The 6,263-nt window shown below is 33.8% G+C and overlaps 1 protein-coding gene across 1 annotated transcript in view; it reads left to right on the plus strand.

Moving 5' to 3' along the window:
* The first annotated feature begins 321 nt into the window (after positions 1-321).
* LOC134742445 (FACT complex subunit spt16) overlaps positions 322-6,263 on the plus strand; it is a 261,308-nt gene continuing 255,366 nt past the window's right edge. Inside the window, exon 1 of the mRNA XM_063675604.1 lies at positions 322-335. The gene's annotated coding sequence lies outside the window, so the exon portion shown is untranslated. The remainder of the gene's footprint in view (positions 336-6,263) is intronic.

Below are 6,263 nucleotides of genomic sequence, written 5' to 3' on the forward strand. Positions count from 1 at the left end.
GCGTTGTCCCCGTGGTCTCGGAGAAGACTCAATTAAGACGCGATTAAGTCCCGTCGTTGTTGAATAATAATGAGTAAAAATCGTGAAAGTTTAAATCAGTGTATTACGACAAATATAGCTAAAGCGCGAACAGTCGTCCGTTCCGTAATGGTGCGCGGCAACTAGTACTGCTAGACACCTAAATTGGTGTCAGCCGCATGTACTTGTAGCGACGCGACGAAATCGCGGAGTGAGCCACGCCTGATATAGTCAACAATAAACTCATCCCAGGAAGCGCCATGCAGCCAAAGCCTTAAAGCATATAAACACACATGCAATTTGGTCGTGAATATTTTGTTTACTCATTAGTGGTGACGTGAATCAAGTTAACGAGCGTGTGTGTGTTAGAGCCCTTAGCCAAACATCTTCGATAAGGCGGAAATTTTGTTCGCCACAACATTCTGGTTGCTGAGACAGTCAATTTCCTTTTTGTTTTAACTCTTTTTATGATACGTATTCGAGAACGAATTTTATGCGTGTTCCCAATTCTTCTGTTTATATACCTATTTATTATGTATTGTGTAAGTATTTATTAATAAACATGTCTCAGTTTACTTAGGTATAGGTAATATTGTCTTCGGTTACCGCGATAGTTACTCATGAAATAAAACTATGAAAACGGATTATATCGCGTATATTGAATTTATAATACATCCCGACGTTTCGAACTGTGTATTATAAATTCAATATACGCGATATAATCCGTTTTCATAGTTTTATTTCATAGGTATAGGTAGTTAAAGGGATAATATAGGGAATATAAGCTCGCCTTTGTACCTAAATTTATATGAATTTCATGTTAACAATAAATAAAAATTGTACAATAAAGTGATTTACTACTACTACTACTACTATGTACTAGTTCGTTAGACCGATTGACCCAAAGCGGAGCACTCTCTGTTGTGAACGAGCAGGCACAAGCCTACTGGTTAAGGATACCTACTGATTGGTGCGCGTGAGATGATTATACGACAACTACTATTGTTAAAACAATCTCTGTCATCACCGCGCTTGAAGCTCCCAAGAAAGTCAGATATCTTGTTACCTCCTTATTAAAGCAGCCGCGAGTAACTGATTGGTGCATTTTGTTTGCATATCCGATGCCTCATTCATCAAGCCCGATGTTTCTTTCATGAAATCTTTATTATACTTGCGACGATCCATCACTATTGTCGAGAAGAATTTGGAAACACAATTGAGTTTCCTAATAGGTACTGAACTGAAAAACTGGATTTTCACTACAGTTTTCACCTGACTGATGAAGTAGGTAATTTGAAACCGATAGCTTCAGATATAATTCATTTTATTTTATTTGAACTTGGGAAACAAACAGGTAATAGAAGTTTGTATGCAGGGGTACAACTAAATAATTAATTTAGACAGTTTACAACCAAAACAGTTTACACTTACTTATGACTAATGCCTGAATGCCGAATGCCGGATGACTTGTGGGCCAAGTTAACCACGGAGTGGGAGCCCCACGAGTCTAACCGGGGATCCGGCAGACCTCGTCGGCGATGGCGGGATAACTTGGACTCCTTCTAGACAGGCTGGCCAGATATAGCATTAAACAGAGACGAGTGGAAAAAGAGGGGGGAGGCCTTTGCCCAGCAGTGGGACACAGTGGGCTCTGAATAAAATAATAATAAATAAATAAAATATGACTAATGAAATTTATGTTGCCCAGACAAGAATATTTACAGAACAAGTAAGCTATCGGGCTTTCTAATAAAGTTTACGATTACGAATGGCGCTGTACTTTTAGTTTTACTTTTTAATTTACGTCCAAACGGCGGCGGTTTGATCAGGTTTTCTACGGTAGGTGTTTATGCAAAATCGGTACTTAATTATTTGGTTTAGATGATTAATGAGCTACGAGCTCTGGGAATACTTAATTAACGTTTATTTCAAGCAGGTAAACGAAACGAACGGGAGAAATAAACGTTAACAATACGAGGATTTTTTATGTCTTCAATAAAATAAGTATGCCAATGACATATTTCTGTCGATTAAAAAATTCTAATAAATTAATACTCCAATACAAAGTCCGTTTGTTTTAAGCTTGTATTTAATTTGTATGTAAACTTAATAGTACATTTCGATGCTAGTGCGGAAAGTATGCCACTACTTCACGAGTACCGAGATATCTTGCCACGAGCCGTAGGCGAGTGGCAAGACTCGGGACGAGTGAAGAATGACATTTCCGCACGTGTATCGAACGACGTTTTTTTAATACAGTTGCGAAAAAATAATAAAAGCAACAAGTAAGGAATGGAATTCGGATCGGAACTTTTATATTATTAATTCTGTGACATCATTGACATTATGAAGAGGTGTTTTTCTTCTAGCTTTTATTCGACTAAAATAGATTTTGTTATTATTATTGAACCCACTTCAATGAGTTTTTTTTTTTTCAAATGCATGTTCTATAAGACAGAAACAATTGTAAATATTAAAACATTGTACTATTATTACCTAAATATCGTTATTTACGATTATTTGTGTATCGTATATTTATAAAAAGTTAAAACAAAATCGAATGTTGCCTTTGGAAACTTAAAACATTCTTGCAGTAAGAAAATACGCCTCTTCTTTGACAGGCGTTCCGTTCCATTCAGACAACTTATTAAGAACGGTTTTTCAACATTAAAAAATAAACGTGTTATAATATTTATAATGATGAAGAGGTAAGTAATAAAATATGAAATATGCATATTTTTAGTATTCTTACATTAACAGTAGGTTTTTATGTTGATTACGACGTTTAAAGGAAATTAATATTAACACTCATCAATAAGTAGTCATGAATTGAAACAAGTAAAATTTTTAAAAAATTGGAAAAGTAAAATGCACTAGTTCGCGAAAACTAACTTTCCGCACGCTAAACAGCCACGAAAAGTAGCACTTTTTGAGCAACTGTATTAAAAATTTAATTTGTACCTATATTCATTTGTTATAAATTCAATATACGCGATATAATCCGTTTTCATAGTTTTATTTTATACATTACAAAGTTAAGATTCATCTCCTGAAAAGGTAATAATTTCACGGTGTAATTTTCTTCTGGTATGCAACCATCAGTGTTAGAATTTGGAATTTGGTCTCGAAAATGCACTATCGCGTCATTTTACGACTGGCACTATTCCGTACGGTACGACATTTTATCGTTGCTACGCGGTCTCATATCGCCGCTATACTTACTCAACCTCGTATCTGCAATACTCATTTGATGACAAAAACACCCGTATTCCGAATGAAAGAAAAGCGACATTTCCATCAAATGATTGTTGCAGATATGAGGTTGAGTAAGTATAGCGACGATATGCTGAAAGTATGGCGGACACGTGAAACAAATCAAGACTGATCTACTTTTGCTGGATTCCAGTAACTTTAGAAAAAATCCTGGAATAGGTTAAACAATATTGTCGAGGAATTATGAAATAATGAGAGTTAAGTTTAAACGGACGACCTTGGGAGGAACTCGTATGCAGCATTGCTGATGTCGCGAAAATTAACTGGTTTTTAACCTATGCACTTCGTCTCCCAATAATCCGGCAAAGTCCGACTTTCAATCCGGAGGTCGCGGGTTCAAATCCTGGCTCGTACCAATGAGTTTTTGGGCATTAATAAAAGTTGCTAGGTATAACCTATAAAGTCACTACGCAGAGTATGGACGGTGGTTAAATTTTCACCCTGTATAAACACATTAATAAAAGTAATACCATAACAAAAGAAACATGCCATAACCCACAAAAATTGTATTAACCGGTTTTTGGTAACGTTACTGGGTAAAATGGGTAATTTACTGGTAAATTTCCCAAATGGGAAATTACTGGGAAAACACTACTCGGCCGCTTCGTTCCAGTTCCAGGGCATCCAGCTCGGTCTGAGGCCACCTTAGTATGCCAAAGGAGTATGTGAGTAGAGGCATTACCCAGGCGTTGAAGGCGCGCACTTTGTTGCCTTCTGACAAAAGACTGATAAGGACTGAACGTCGGTAAATAAAGGTAACAAAATAAATTCGCGATAGACCCGATTGTAAATGTGATTTACCATAAAGTGTTTAATAACATTTATTAGAGTCCCTTCGTTTACCTACAATATCTACTGATCATAAGTTAGGTACGTGTTATTATTTGTGTATTAAAAAACAGCAAAAAAATTCATTTACTTACTCGTAATAATTCTCCAGTGAACATAGATAACAAAAATAAAAATGTGACTTCGAGAATCCAATTTATTGTGAAAATTTATCCGTGTCTGTATGTACGTAAACACTATATTGTAGATAAGACACAATAAAACAAAATATATTTGTATTTGTAGATTGTTCTCTGTTCTTGTTTCATCATAATGACCGAAACGAATATGGCGGTATTAGCATTCCCCTGTTTAACAATTTACCACACGTATCATCGTAAATCGGCTTAATACCCGTCCCGCATTACCGTGATTTCATGCCATTCCATGCACTCCGCGAACGATGGAGCATACCTACAAAGTCAGCAGTTGTACGGATGGAGTAAGAGCCCATCAAGTTGATGGGCATTAATCGATTAATCTTTTAGTTAACTAATCAATCGATTAAAAATATCAATCGTCATTTTTTAATCGCGATTAATTTAGTTGCGATTAAATTAGTTGTGAGAATGTTCGACTAACAACTAAATTAGTTTTAGTTTCAATCGACTAAATTTCACGATTAAATCTATATTAAAACTACGTAGTCGCCCGTTTTTGCATTTTTTATCTTGCAATATGTAACTACAAGTACGTATGTAACATACGGAGGTACTCGTATGTTGTAACTATGTTAGTTTGGGTAGAATTTTGCGACTTATTTTGAAGCAGATATCTTCATCCGATTGAGCTAAAATTATGTATACACGTTTAATTTGAAATGCTTGAATGACAATGCAAATAATGCCATAATATTATTATAACGATATATTGGTAATAACGACAAATAGCGAAAAACTGCATTGTTTACAAACCGCAAACAATAAAGTAGGTTGGTGCATTATTAATACTTTGATTTATACGATACTGAGTAAATCTTAGACATAGAGTCTATCAATATTTTGCTGTCTCTGACAATAGTAAAACTCTTTTTAGTGTCACGCGGTGACAAAACAATGGGATAATCCTACTTACCTGGAAGTTGTTTGTTGCATTTTGGTGCAAGTGCCGACGCATCTTCTAAAAATAACACGTTCTATTGAATGACACATCTGCATGTTGTTTATTATCTACGCGGTCTATTTTGTTTTCAACGTGTGGTCATTAAAAAATATTTACTTTATTTATGATTTTGTCCTTGTTTTTAAACCTATCACAATATTGGAATCGTGTCTGTTTTATTAATTTTATACAGTTTTTTTATATTACTCACTGATTAAATAATAAGTAAATGTCACAAATAAATAACATTCTTTGCTAATTTTGATTAAGTATGGCAGAATGTTATGATATACGTACACATAGAGGCATAGAGGTACATGTTGCTGTATAAACCGTTGATTTTTTAATACTTTTTGCTTTAAATTATTATTGTTGTTTAATATACGATTTAATATACATAATATAATACATACAAAGTTTGATTTATTATAACTGTATTTTTTAAATCTTATCACATATAAACATGTTACTGTATAAACAGCGTTGATTTTTTGATACTTTTTGCTTTGAATGTTTCATATACAAAGTTTGATTTATTATAACTGTGTTTTTTAATGTTTTATCTTATCACATATAAACATCTTACTGTATAAACAGCGTTGATTTTTTTGATACTTTTTGCTTTGAATGTTTCATATACCTACAAAGTTTGATTTATTATAACTGTGGTTTTTAATGTTTTATGTTATCACATATGAACATGTTATTGTATAAACAACGTTGATTTGTTGATAATTTTTGCTTTTAATTATTATTGCAACGATTGCAAGACTAACCTCATATAGTGTAACTAAATACATATCATGGTTGCTTTTATATTTAATATACAAAGTTTGATTTATATAATTGTGTTTTTTAAGTGTTATTTTACTAATGCACAAAGTACCCAGTTCTTATTTACCCTTAGATAAGAGAAATTTAATCCAATTTCAGAGAGATGCACTACTTTAGTAGCAAAATAATAGTGAGAACAGATCTCACTCCTTAGAAACGGTCAAAATATCGTAAGTAATACATGACTATTTTATTTTTAAACATCCGTT

The sequence above is a fragment of the Cydia strobilella genome, chromosome 6 (genome assembly GCF_947568885.1).
Source record: "Cydia strobilella chromosome 6, ilCydStro3.1, whole genome shotgun sequence".
Classification (NCBI taxonomy): Eukaryota; Metazoa; Arthropoda; class Insecta; order Lepidoptera; family Tortricidae; genus Cydia; species Cydia strobilella.